The sequence below is a fragment of the Cavia porcellus genome, unplaced genomic scaffold (assembly GCF_034190915.1).
Source record: "Cavia porcellus strain 051 isolate PalLab524CR breed Dunkin Hartley unplaced genomic scaffold, mCavPor4.1 scaffold_3, whole genome shotgun sequence".
Taxonomy (NCBI): domain Eukaryota; kingdom Metazoa; phylum Chordata; class Mammalia; order Rodentia; family Caviidae; genus Cavia; species Cavia porcellus.
The window spans coordinates 71,680,334-71,694,703 of NW_026947486.1; the positions used below are offsets into that span (position 1 = coordinate 71,680,334).

The following is a 14,370-nucleotide window of genomic DNA, read 5'->3' on the forward strand; positions in this document are numbered from 1 at the left end:
AAAGCCCACAGAAGACAGCAAACTATAAAGATCAGAATAAAAACTAATGCAATCGGGACTAAGAAAATAACACAAAGGATTAGGGAATCAAAGAACTGGTTCTTTGTGTTTTTTTTTTTTAAGTGAAGAGTAGAATATATTTATTGAGGGAAAGAAAGCTTCTGTCTGAAGAGAGACAGAAGGGGGTCCCGGGTGGGTTGCCCCCAAACAGTTGGTTCTTTGAAAAAATAAACAAAATTGATGAAGTTAGCCAACTTTATCAAGAAAAATAACTCAAACTCATGCAATAAGGAATTTAAAGGGTGAAATTACTACAGATTCTACGGAAATTCAGAAGATCTTAAATACCTACTACAAAAATATTTACTCACATACGGTAGAAAACACACAGGAACTGGACAGATTTCTAGAAACATATGAAACACCAAAGCTGAATCAAGAAGACATAACAATTTTGAATAACTCAATATCAGCTACTAAAATTAAAAATGTGATTAAAAAATTACAAAGAAAACCTGATGGATTCATGACTGAATTCTAGAAGAAATTTAGAGAAGATTAACTGACAATACTCCTCAAACTTGTCAATGATATTCAAAGGGAAGCAATTCCCCCTAATTCATTCCTGTTACTCTCATAACAAAACCAGAGACAGACCCAACCAAAAAAGAGAGCTATAGGTCAATCATCCTAATGAAAATCAATGCAAAAATTCTCAATAAAATACTGGCAAATAGAATGCAGCCAATGCTCAAGAAGGTTATACATTATGACCAACTGAGATTTATCCCAGGGAAGTAGGGATGGTTTAACATATGCAAATCAATAAATGTACACCAAATCAACAGAGCCAAAGACAAAAATCACATAATAATTTCAATAGGCACAGAAAAAGCTTTTGATAAAGCCCAACACTTGCTCATGATAAAAACCTACAGAAATTCAGAATAGATGATATCTACCTCAATTTGATAAAAGCCATCTATGACAAACCAACAGCTCACATTATACTAAGTGGACAAAAATTGCAAGCTTTCACTCTAAGATTAGCAACAAGACAAGGCTATCCATTATCAGCACTCCTATTCAATATAGTTCTGGAAATATTTGACAAAGCAATTAGAGAAGACAGAAATAAAAGGAATAAGGACCATAAAGGAAGATGTTAAACTATCATTATTTGCAACTGTCATAATACTCTACAAAGAAGAACTCAAAACCTCCATCAAAATACTACTAGAATTAATAAGGAAATTCAGCAGTGTAGCTGGATACAAAGTCAGTACTCAAAAATCAATAGCATTCTGTACACAAACAACAAATTCACTGAGAGAAATTATGGAAATAAACATCTTTCACAATAGCATCCAAAACAATGAAATACTTACAAATCAACCTAAAAAACAATGTTAAAAACTATAGTACTCTAAAAAGGATATTAAAGAGGCTATCAGAAAATAGGAAGATATCCCTTGCTCTTAGTTAAGAACAAACACTTTGAAAACGGCCATACTCCCAAAACTGTTATTCAGAATTAATGCAATCCCGATCAGAATACCATTAGCACAACTTACAGATCTAGAGAAAACATTTCTAAAATTCAATCGGAACCAGAAGATACCTAGAATAGCAAAGGCAATCCTGGGCAACAAAGGCAAGGGAGGAGGCATCACAATCAATGATTTAAATTATACTACGAAGCTACTATAATAAAATCAGCATGGTACTTGTAAATAAAACAGACCCAAGGATCAATGGAACAGATTAGAAGATGCAGACACAACTACAAAGACACTCAGCCACCTTATCTTTGACAAAGGGGCTAAATATTTTCACTGGAAGAAAGATAGCCTCTTTAATAAATGGTGCTGGTAAAATTTTCTTTCTATATGCCAAACTCTGAAACTAGACCCATGTCTGTCACCATGCCCTAAACTAAATTCAAAATGGATCAAAGATCTAAATATTAAAATAGAAACACTAAATCTACTGTAAGACAAGGAGGGAAGAAATCTTGAAGACATAGGGATAGGCAAAGTGTTCAGGAGCAAAACACAAACTGCATGGAAAGTACTTCAAAGAATCAACAACTGAGATCGCTTCTTATTAAAAAAGTTTTTGTACTTCAAAAGAAATCACCAGCAGAGTGAAGAGAAAACCACAGAATGGAAAAGAATTTCAACCAGCAACCCCTCAGACAAAGGACTTCTATCTAGAACATATAAAGAACTGAAAAACAACCAGGTGTGGTGGCATACACCTATAATTCCAGCACTCAGGGGGTTGAAGCAGGAGGATCTTTGCAAGTTTGGGAAACTAACCTGTGCTACAAAATGAGCTCAAGGCCAGCCTAAAATGCATAATGAGACCTTGTCTCAAAAAGACACACAAAAAAAATTCCTGAAAAACATCAGGTCCCCAAAATTCAAAGACCCAATAAAAAATGGGCATCTGAGATGAACATGCACTTCTCAGGTGAAGAAATACAAATGGCAAATAAATACATGAAAACACATTCAACATCACTGCTCATTTGAGCAATGAAAGTTAAAACAGCATTGAGATTCCATATCATTCCACAGAGTGGCTGCCATCAAGAAATCAACCAAAAACAAATGTTGGTGGGGATGTGTGGAAAAAGGAATTCTTTTCCACTTTTAGTGGGTGTGTACACTGCTGCAACCACTGTGGAAATCAGTGGGGATGTTCCTCATAAAATTAGGATTGGAAGTCTCCTTCAATCCACTCCTTCTGGGTACTTTATCAGAAAAATTGAAAACATCGTGCCACAGCAATATATTTGCAGAGCACATATATGTTCAGAGCAGCACAATTTTTAATGGCAAAATTTTGAAAGCCATCCAAATGCTCATCACCCAAGAAATCAATAAATAGATGTGGTATTTTTATACAGTGGAATATTACTCAGCTATTAAAAGGGATAACATTGAGGTTTTTATAGGTAAATGGAAGCAACTTGAGACCATAGACATAAGTGAAATAAATCAAGATCACATTTATAAATATAATATTGTCTCCCTAGTGTAAAAATAAAAATAAAAAATAAATTGAAAGTAATAAGATTCAAAATATACACTAGATATTATAATAATGACAGAAAAGAAAGTACTCAAAAGAAAAAAAAACAACTGGGATGGAGGAAAGGAGAAAAGGAGAAAGGAAGAGATTATATGTATGTAGTATATGTATGCAAGATAGATAACTATGCTACTAATCTTAGCTCATCAAAAAGAAGTTTGTGCTACCATTGTTTGATAATTTTTGTGCCTCGATCTTATAACCTGAACAACTATTTCTATGATAACAACATGCAATATATTAACTAGTGTTAATTTCATACTATTTTTTGAAATTCTGTATCATTTCTACAGTTTTTTCTGTTTTACTTTTTAAAATAAAATACAATAAAATAATGATCACTGAAAAAATAAAAATAAAACAAATTAAAATTTAAGCAAAAATAATTTTGAGAAACTTTAGCATTCACATTACTGGTAGAAATATAAAGTGATTCAATCTCTGTAGAAAATAGTTTGGTAGGTACTCAAAAAATTATACATATAGTTACAATACATGTAAAGTTACCTAGCAATTTTACCTATCTATATGCTTCAAAGAAATGAAAACGTATTATTACAAAAAATATGCATACGCATGCTCCTATCACTTATAATAGCCAAGATGTAGAACCAACCAAGTGCCTATTAACTAATGCAGGTATAAGCAAAGTATGATATATTCATAAGTGAAATGTTATTTAATTTGTAAAAGAGTTTAAGTCTAAAATATTTTTATTTTTCCCCAGTCTGATTGCAAAAATGGCGCCCCCTTTCTGCTGCATTTACCCACAGTACTTCCTATACACAGCTCTAAAATCTTGTTATTTATGTGAAGTGAAACCCCTTATTACGACACAGGCTTCTCTCTGCATCATTCTGTCTTCATCAACATAACTATATTATTCCAGGAAACTTTGGCTAAGAAAGTGAAAGATGCAAGTAAACTTTATTGAAAATTCCTGAAAAGCCATCGACTCAAAAGACAACAATAAAATACAAAGCACTGAGCCAGTCTTAAAAGCCTCATCTTCTGAGTTCCCCAATCTAAATGCATGGTCCTTATTTTATCTTGATCATGATCCTTATTTTACCATAACAAAGACTCTTCCAATTGAAATATCTACTTTACACCTCAAAATCTCATAAATATACCTAATTCATCCTTGCTACTTGTAGATGCTAAGTCTCTATTGAGGTAGTACTATCACTTATTGCAGAAAGGATAAACTCAGCTATGTCATCATGGGTAATATTTTGAAGGAATCAAGATTTCATGTTTATTATATATTGATCTCTCACTACTAGATCTTGAGCTCTTTGAGAACACAGACTATGTTTTCTTTATCCCTTAATGCTCTATCTCTAGCACACTGCCTGCAATAGTGTAAAATTTTAATCAAGGATTTATTGGATGAAGGAAGAAAGGAAAGGTGACTGAACCCAGAAGATGCTATAATATTCAGGAAGCTATTGAAATAAAACAAACTAGAAAGGACGAAGACAAAAATGAAGACAATCTAAATAGAGAAGAGAGTGAAAGAGACTTGGAAGTTAGAATTAACAAGATTGTATAATGAAAATTGTTCTATGAAGAAGAGGACCGAATTAAAACAGACTTGGGATTTTTGTTTTGGGAGACAGGGTTGATGCCACTAATAATTCTATTAACAAGGATAAAGAATTTAAAGAGGAGCAATTGTTTGTCAAGATAACAACTTTGTTTGAACATTTATGTCAAACTTGATAGTATTTTTACACGTCTATACTTGCATTCTGACTAAAGAACTCTCAACTTGGAGCCAAGTAGCGTGAGGTCTATTCCTACTTTGACTCATTTCAAGCACTCTATTATCTCTGTGCAGGTTTTTGCTCTATCATTTTTAAAATGAGTCTAGATGATTTCCAAGTATCATATCAACCCTAATTGTCTTGGGTAGAATGATGATATATATACATCAAGTATCCTGTTTGGCCTGAAGTAGATAATACAATGTAACAGCAGAGGGCATCATTATATAAAAGGTAAACTGAAAAATTAAAAAAAAAAACGATTGGAAGAATGGATTATCATTTTCAGAATGTAATATGCCTTTAAAACCAATCTTATGGTTGCATAATATTTTATAAAATTAATAAAATATATTTAACAAAGTTTTTAAATATGTGATTTTTTCATCATTCACTGTAAGACCTACAAAAAACTGCTGTATTATTTTATGGTTAACAAAACAAGTTCAGAGAAGCTAGTTAGGTTCCTAGGCCCATTAAACTAGTTAAGAGCAAGTCATTTCATGGACACCAGGTAAATGAGAGCACCTGTAAGAGCAAGGCAGAGGAACATGAAGAAACTTCCAAACATTTAAATTTAAACCTCCCTGTGTCTCACCCAAGTTCTATAAGTGTCTCATGATTGCTGTTCATTGGATTATAAAGTTTATGTAAGTAATCTTGAAAACAATGGCAACAAGACTAAATTGTGGTCAGTTTGGGGCTATTATGGCCTACTCCAAAGCTTGTGAGTTGCTTAAAATGCAGGAGATGCAGCTGATGCTGTCTGAGAGCTAGAGAAAAGGATGATATATGTCCACGACTTAAAAGATGAGCTATCAAATGGTGAAAGAAAGAAGTCAAAATAATGGCCCACCTGCCTCTTTAGGTCATGTTCCTGGAGATGATTATTATAGGAGGAGAACTCTGCCTCCTCATACATCTCCAAGGAGTAACTTCTCTCACAGCTGAAACAGTTCCCTTTCTAGAGATGGGAAGAGAGATCATACTTCCCTTGGGAGGAAAATTACAACACTCCTGATGATCCTTCTCTAGGTCTTGTAGCCAATCTATGCCAAGTGAAAGAAACTAGAAAACAATTTTACAAGAGAAATGGTGTATAAGAAAGAACATCTTTTGACAGGAATGTGTACAGAAAATTCAAGTTTTGTTTGAGACTTTATGAGCTTGATTTATTTTTAAATTGTGTGAGCTGTTCAAATTCTTCTCTTGAAATAGTGGCCCACATAGGTATAATTCACACTTCCTGTAATCCAGCACAAACCATGCAGGGTCTGGGAGGAGAAACAAGCCAATTTTCCCTTCCCATGAGCCAAATGGTGCATGGGCTGGGAGACAAAAACATCCCAAGTAAGTAGCTGATTCTGGAGGATAGGCTGAATTGATAGCAACTGAGGTACCAAAACAACTTAATGCTTGCACTATTTGATTGACTTTGCAGGCCTAATGCCACTAGTCTTAGCATCTATTAAGAGGATATCAATATACACAATGTAGCAAAGGGGGGGTATTTATCTGTCTTATTTCTGAAATCCAATATCATTCACACTGTTTTGTTTTGTTCCATTTTATTGTTTTGTTTTATTCAATGTTCTGTTTTGATTGGTTTTATTCTGTTCTGATTTATTTGATTTTATCATGTCTGATTGTATAGGCAGCAATTTTGAAGATAACAAGTCATTGTGGTTGCCATTGTTGATTTCTTATTATCCTGTTTTGAAATCTTTTATCACTTTCACTATTTTGTTTTGATTGGCTTTATTCTGTTTTATTTCCTTTGGTTTTATTCTCCTTACTTTCATTCTTTTGTTGTCATTGGTTCCATTCTATTTTGTTTTGTTTGATTTTATGATGTATTATGGTATGGACAGCTATTTTGAAGAAAACAAGACATTATTGTAGCCATTATTAATTTCCTATTATCTTATTTTGAAGTTCTGTATCATTTTCATTGTTCTGTTCTGATTGGTTTTATTGTTTTCTTTTATTTTATTCTCTTTAAAAGAAAAAAAATAGATCATTGGAGGTACGTAACACAATATCTGTTACACTACAATGTTCCTTTAAGCAAAATTGAATTTGGTTTGAAATATAGTCTTGGATAGACTGAAAATAAGCTTTTAATTCCTGCCAGGCTAAAATGTGATGTTTTCATATTACAGGACCAACACTGGCAAAAATTGAACTAAGATTTACTTTTTTCATAGCTTGGATAAACTGTGAAGTTGAATGTGAGGAAACAATGTTTAAATGCACCTATGACCTTAGCCCAGCAGGTAAAAGTAAGAGCTGTACCATCCAACTGTATTAGAAGACTTTGACAAATTATACTGAATGGAGGATTCCCTAGTTGGCATAGAATCTCTTAAGTTTCAGATAAGTCTACCATTCCCTAGGTCACAAGTTCCTTATATGATTGTTGCATAGGAATAGAGAGAAATGTTTATTAGTCATGAAAATTGAGATTTCAAAATACCAATGCCCTGCCAATTTAAGAATACAATGTAGAGAAGAACTTTTGAGTCACAGTGTAGGATTTTTCTCAAGCTTTCATTTTTAATTTTTTAATAAAAATTCTTGGAATTATAGTTTTTAACTTATTTATTGAAATTTTTAACTTAAAATTCTGATTTTCCTTGAAAATTCAAATCCTTGAGCTTGGTACCATGTCCAGGTATAACATTCCTATTTTGAAATAGTACTTGTATTTACTTATAAAATGCTTCTGATTTAATTAAAATATTAACATAATTATATAATAGTTGAATCCATTGTAACCATTTCCCTTTTGCCATTGAAACAGCTAATAATACAGTTCTTATTGAAAAAAACCAAATTGACAGATTAGTCTTTTGAAGTGAAGAGACATTCTAGTTGTCATTTAAGTGATCATTAATGCTTTATCATTTTTAGGAGTTGAAACCATTCCAAGATCCACGATACTCAGTGACTAACATTTTAAATTATAGCAGCAACCTGTTATATTTTAATCAAAGGCAAACTGCCTATAAAAGTAGTTTTTATCTTTAGTGGGAAAACATTGCACAAATTTTTTAATGTTTCCATTTTATATTCTGAGGATTTGCATTGTAATTGCAAATTGATCCATTACAATGTAAAAAATTATAATATGGCTCAAATGTAATAGTTTAGAATATTATAACTGCTTCCAATTCTAATAGGAATTGGAATTCTATGTATGTTGAAATCTATCCACAATACCAAAGACATAGAATATTTATCCAAGGGCCTGAATCTCACAGTAATGTCCCACATGAGTCCTGATGAAGACCCAGAGCTCATGACAGTGCTTCCCACGAGTCCAGCTGGAGGTCTAGAGCCCACAAGAAGGACTCACGCCAGTCTCTTATGGATCCATGTTGGGAAGGCCCAACATAGCCTTCCTCTTAGAAATTGGAAGCAGTTGTCATTTTAATGTTTTGTGACATTAGATTAAATCGTAGTGCAGCAGTAAATAAAGGATAAAAAGGAAAAACAAAACAATTATAGGACAACAACCAGGTCTTCAACTTGCCCATTTCAATGCACTGTCTTAAACTGTCACCTAAAGACTTCTCTTTATAGAGGCCCACAGTGGTTAGTTGAAACTAAAGATGTCTTATCTCTTCTGTATGGTGAATAACTTATATACTATATTTTTGTGACCTAAGCTTCTAATACTAGCACTCTGGAAGGCTAAGGCAGGAGCATGGCAAGTTTGAGCCCAGCCCCAGCAACTTAGCCAAATCCTGTCTCAAAATAAAAAATACAAAAGGGCTAGTGTAAAAGGGCTCCTCAGTGTGAAAATCCAGGCTTCAATCCCCAGGTCTGGAAAAAAAAAACAAGAAAAGTAGAAGAGAAAGAAGGAGAAGGAGAAGGAGAAGGAAAGAAGGAAAAGGAGGAGAAGGGGAGGGAGAAGGAAGAGAAGGAGGAGGAGAAGGAGGAGAAGGTGGAGAAGCAGGAGGAGAAGAAGAAGGTGGCGCACTCCTGGAGAGCCCAGTATTTAAAAGAAGCACATCATCATCTCTCTAGCTTGGTTTTTGTCTGAGCAAACAAGGATATGCTGGGAAGGACAGAATGGCTACTGATTGCCCCCACTGCCCCACAGAGATTGTTAGGGGACAGAGAAACATGTATCCCTTTTCAAACAGCAGGATTATTCTGGAAAGTCTTGTAAGCATATAAAGTGAAGAGAGTTGTGATGCAGAATTGTGAACAATGACAGAGTCACAGAAGGCCAAGAAAGGGAAAGGAAGCCAACAGTTGTGGTAGTGTCAGGCACTATGGGGGGAGGATCTGCATGTGTTGCTCAGGAACAATCACTGTTATGGCTTAAAAACTGGTGGTCAATTTAACACCAGCAGAATTAAATCAACATATTGCTGAGCATAGGTGTTTCACCTGAGGAAAGTTGCCAGCATGAATAGAAAGGTGGAGAAGAAGAAGGTGTTAATGCATTGAGGAGTTGAGGCATTGTGTGTTCTCCTACAAGTTGCTGTTTGAGTCATTGGTTCTCCTGGAGAAGCTCTGGTCCTCACATCAAGCATGCTTCCTGGCTCCAGAGGGAAGACTTGTGCCACTTAATCTCTAGGATAAACTCTTCACACTGGCTTCCTGGCATGTACTCAACTGTGCTTATTGCTGGAGGAGCTCGGGGCCTCTATGTCGCTGAGGATGGCTGTGGTGCTTTTCAGGACAGTCCTGGTCTTTGTTGTGAGTGTGCCTTTTTGCTTCCAGCATAGAACCCTCAACCTACCAGCACAGCTCCTTCACCCCACTGGCATAGACTTTCTAGCTTCCACCGCTGACCTTTGGGCCTTCCCAACACGGATCCGTAAGAGACTGGCATGAGTCCTTCTTGTGGGCTCTAGATATATAGCTGGACTCGTGGGAAGCACTGTCATGAGCTCTGGGTCTTCATCAGGACTCATGTGGGACATTGCTGTGTGATTCAGGCCCTTGGATAAATAATTCTATGTCTTCGGTGTTGTGGATAGATTTCCTGCATTTTCTTGTGTTAACTCCCAGTGACCATCATAAAACAATATTATAAACTCCATGTCCTGATTTTAATTTTTCTCTACACCACCCCTGACTACAACAGTATCCTGACTAAACTCAGTATCCATTGGTACGCTATGTAAATCTGACTCATCACATAGGAAATTCAGTTGGGCTTGTGATGGCTGAATCTATACTGAACACACAGATGTTTTTCCATGTTATTAACTGTCTAAACAAACAGTCATGTACCTAGCACTTGCATTGAGTTAGGTAGTATAAGTTATCTAGAGATGCTGTAAGGTATAGGGTACAACCACAGTTTACATGGAAATACTGCACCATTTTACATTGGGGACTTGAGCATTCATGGATTTCACTATCTGAGGGGCATCATGGAACTGATAGTCATGGACACTGAAGGGGCACTGTGAGGTGGACAAAAGGTGGCAACTTGGTGTATTCCCAGATTATCATGAAAGCATACACCTGTCATATGGCTGGAACCACTATGCTCCCCTTAATCTGTACAACCACCTGGAGGAATGGTGTGGTGAAGGATGGCAGCAGGAAGGGAGAGAGGCAGATAGTCTAAATGACACACACCCAAATACGTGTTGGACATAGTCACAGCTATATGAGTCCACCAGTTTTTAGAAGGGACTACAGCACCAAAGCTACATGACTGGCAGGACCTAGTACAGATGAAAAGTGGAGGCACCTTTATTCAACATGCAAGGGGAAGTTCCCTAAAGGTGCTAAAATAAGCTTTTACCTTTCTTCTTCACTCTCTAACCTAGTCATGGTGTCTTTTTGTTTTGTTTTTATCTTGCTATTTAATGTCATTTTAAAAACTCAAATTTTAGATAATAAATATTTATCTTTATGTTATACAGTACCAGTTCAACGTGCAATACAAAGGCATTGAAATCCCATGTGGGTACATAACAGATGCACAGGGGCACTAAAGAAGAGGGTGCTCTTGAGAAAAGCTTACTAAAAAAAAATAAAAAGCTTGCTGAAGAAAACAGAGTGGTATTTCTTACTGTTCTGATCTGTGCAGTTTTCCATACTATTTATTATAGTTGGCTCTACTTCTGTGTATTCATGTGCACAGAGCTGGCTAGGATATTTCTTTATCCCCTAAAGTGGCTTTGCACAATGCAAATTGGTCTAAATGAAGTGCTGATGTGTAAAGCAATCCAGGTCTGTGATGCCCCGCCTATAGCTCCCAAGTAGAACACTGTGAGCTAGGCTGAGTAATGTCATGCTGTTGGCTGAGACTGAGGCTCAGAGAATCTATGACACTTCAAAGCATGAAGATTACACATGAGAACCAAATCACCAACCCTTAAACATAAAATATTCCTTCAAACTGTGTTATGTACTGTTTATCTCTCTCTGTATATTTCAGAGGTGCTATCTCACCTCCTACCTAGCCCAGCTCACAGCATTCACATAGTTCCTGCCATTCTCAAAGCCACTCATCTCTGAGCAACTCTCTTCTTCATGAATTAAAACCTGGGTTGGACCTTGGATCAGGGTTTTTACTCTGGTTATCCATTGTTCTAGCCAGATTTAGTACTCCCTTGGTTCCCCACAACTACAAACATGCCTTAGTGTCTTTCTGCTTGCACTGAAAGTGGTAGATTGGAATTACTTATGGCAATTCTTAGTTACTTTGTATTCGTTGCTGAGACAAAAATCCTGAAGCCCAAAGTTGGGAAAGGAAAGGTTTATTTCTCACAGTTTTTGGAGGTTTCAGTCCACACTCATTTGGCTCCAAGGCAGGCAGGCATGGCTGGGCCGCAGTTCATGGTGGCTGCAAACAGCAAGCCGGAACCGGAAAAGAGCAAGACACACCTTCTTCCTGCCATTACATCACATCCTGGCTCCACCCCTATGTGGGTGGAGCAATAACACAATCAATCCAAGCACTAGACAATGAACCAATCACAAATGCACAATGCAAACTCATGAGGCCTGGGGGACACAGACATAAACCATGACAAATTCCAGTAACTTTTTCCTGGGATACCCAATGTGGATTCCTCTGGGCCATGACCAGATCCAGAAGGGCTTCCTATATGTGGAAAGAGATACAAAGAAAAATGTTTGAGCAGAAAGATTCTCAGACTGTAACACAGTTCTAAAAATCTTTTGGCCATATCAGTAGGGAATACCCAAGCCTAACTGCTCATTAGAGGCATCCCTCAGGAATGGGACAGCACTTGTACACAGATCATGTTTAATTATTGCCTAGTAGCAGCCTGACAGAAGTGTGGTTTTCGTATAAACTTGGTAGTATAGACAAAGGGATGCCAGCAGCAACTGTCAATTATCTTCCTTGTTAGATGTTCTCCTGAAAATCTGAAGAGTATTTCCATAGCTTTCACTATAGGAGTAGCAAACAACAAATACATAGACAATATACTATAGGTTATTATGTCAGATGGTGATAAGTGCTCTTAGGGTGTTGATGTGGGAATCAATGGTCTATGGTAAATCTCTGTTAATATACTAAAAACTATTCGGTTGTATACTATAAATGGCTGAATTTTGTGATATATGAATTATATCCCAACAAAGATGTTAGAAAATTTGAAAGTGAATATTTAGCCTGTTAGTCATCTGGTAAGCAGTTGGATATATAAGCTTGAGGCTGAAGACATAAGTTCAGTGGCAGAGTGCTTATCTAGCATGCACAAGGCCCTGGGTTTGATCTATAGCACTGCCAGAATAAAAAAGGAATACTAATTGGATATATGGTATTAAATGCAGGAGACAGATTGGAGCCAGAAATATAAATTTGGAAGTTGTTGGCACTTTGGTGGCATGTTTTCAATTATCTATTATTGCTGTGTCAAAAGATAACCCAATTTGTTGGCTTAAGGCAACAATGAATTATTCTTTTTCACAATTCCCTGAATTTCTTATGATTCATTTAGCTATAATTATGCTACTAAGTATGCAGCTGTTCCATGCATGCCTGAGGCCCTGGTACACATTGTGGTTTGGGGTACCCTGGTTCTCCTTCACATAGTCTCTCATCATTTAGTCATGTATCACAAGATTCATGCATGGGAGCTGGCTACCAAGAAAGCCAAAGGAGAAGCTTCTAGGTTTCTTGAGGTGTAGTCCTAGAACTGGCACATTATAGTTTCACTGCATTCTACTCCATTCTAATTTACAAGGCCAACTCAGATCAAGGAAGGGGATAAAAGGACTCTACTTCCTGATAGTATGATTCATACACACACACACACACACACACACACACACACGATGATGGAAAGAATTGCGGATGACCAGATTTCTAGAATTTAACAACTGTGACACTCCAATTATAAAAAGGAACCAGAACATGAAACCAAGAAATAGTAATCTATAAGGAGTAGACCTGGGTTCTAATCTTGCTTTTGTTAATTGTTAACTGTGCTACCCTAGGTAACTCTTAGATTCTAGGTTAATTTCCTAAAGTTGCCAAGCCTCAGTTTCCTCTTCTACTGAATGAACATAATAGTATGACCTATTTTTTAATCCTTCCTTTTTATTACAAGGCAGAAAAAATGAACAAATAAAAAGAAAAGTGACCTAGAATCTAACACAAAGGAGTACTGGAGGGTTAGGAACAGAAAATTAAATAGCAAAGGAATGAATATGAGCTTCTTTCAGAAAATATGTCTGTAAGAAACAGTAGTGACAGGATGATTTTCTCATTTTAAATCTCAAAACCATCATATATGCTAGGTACAATTGCTTTGTTTTACAGATGAAATTCATCAGGTCTCAGAGAGGTTAAGGAATATTCTTGAGTCTGGCTTTCTTGTTGAGCTTCTTTGGGAATGCAAAAAACAGAACGAATATTGATGGGACAAAAAGTGCATTGGGGTCTGATTAGATTATGACATTATTTTGAGTCTGTACACACACTACATGTTTGGTATTCTTATGGGAAAAAATAGACAGATGGCCAATCAGCTGGCCTCTGTCTGGATGGGAGGAATGCACTCATTTATAATCTTGTTTTTTAACATGTTAGTATTGCTGCTTAGAGACTATGTCAAGCTTTGATCGTGTTTTCATTACACTTTCTTGTAGAACGCTGCCTCTTCTTTTTGCCAGCCCTAGTCTAGTCTTTGTTTTTTATACCTCACTTAATGGCCCCTCCCATCTTCTTTATGGAATGGTCTTTCATAAATTTCTCTTTGAACTTGGTTAAGGATAAAAATCCTGTCTGTTATACCTTTGTATCTGATTAAGACCAGTGTTTTCTTTCCTTGACAAAATCTTGAAATAATTACAAAGAGAATCTTTTGCATTTTATAGGTAAAGAAACCAAGACACATGTCAGCCATGACCAGGTTTGTGAGGTGTTTGCTAATGCTGTGTCTCAGGTATGCAGGATCAAAAGCTGAAAATTTCTGGGTTAATTTCCTGCTGGAACATCTCTTCAAGTTTAATACAGTGGTGGTAGTCAAAGCAGATTACCACCTGTATT

General features: G+C 36.2%; 1 protein-coding gene across 5 annotated transcripts in view; it reads right to left on the reverse strand.

Annotated features, from left to right (window-relative positions):
* Window positions 1-14,370, reverse strand: part of Dcx (doublecortin) — a 349,437-nt gene that overhangs the window by 198,479 nt on the left and 136,588 nt on the right. For 2 of the 5 annotated variants that reach the window (XR_010046625.1, XR_010046622.1), the window contains one exon: window positions 11,599-11,952. The exons of the other annotated variants lie outside the window; for them this stretch is intronic. The gene's annotated coding sequence lies outside the window, so the exon portion shown is untranslated. Of the gene's footprint in view, window positions 1-11,598; window positions 11,953-14,370 lie in introns of those variants that run through there. 5 annotated transcript variants of the gene reach the window in all.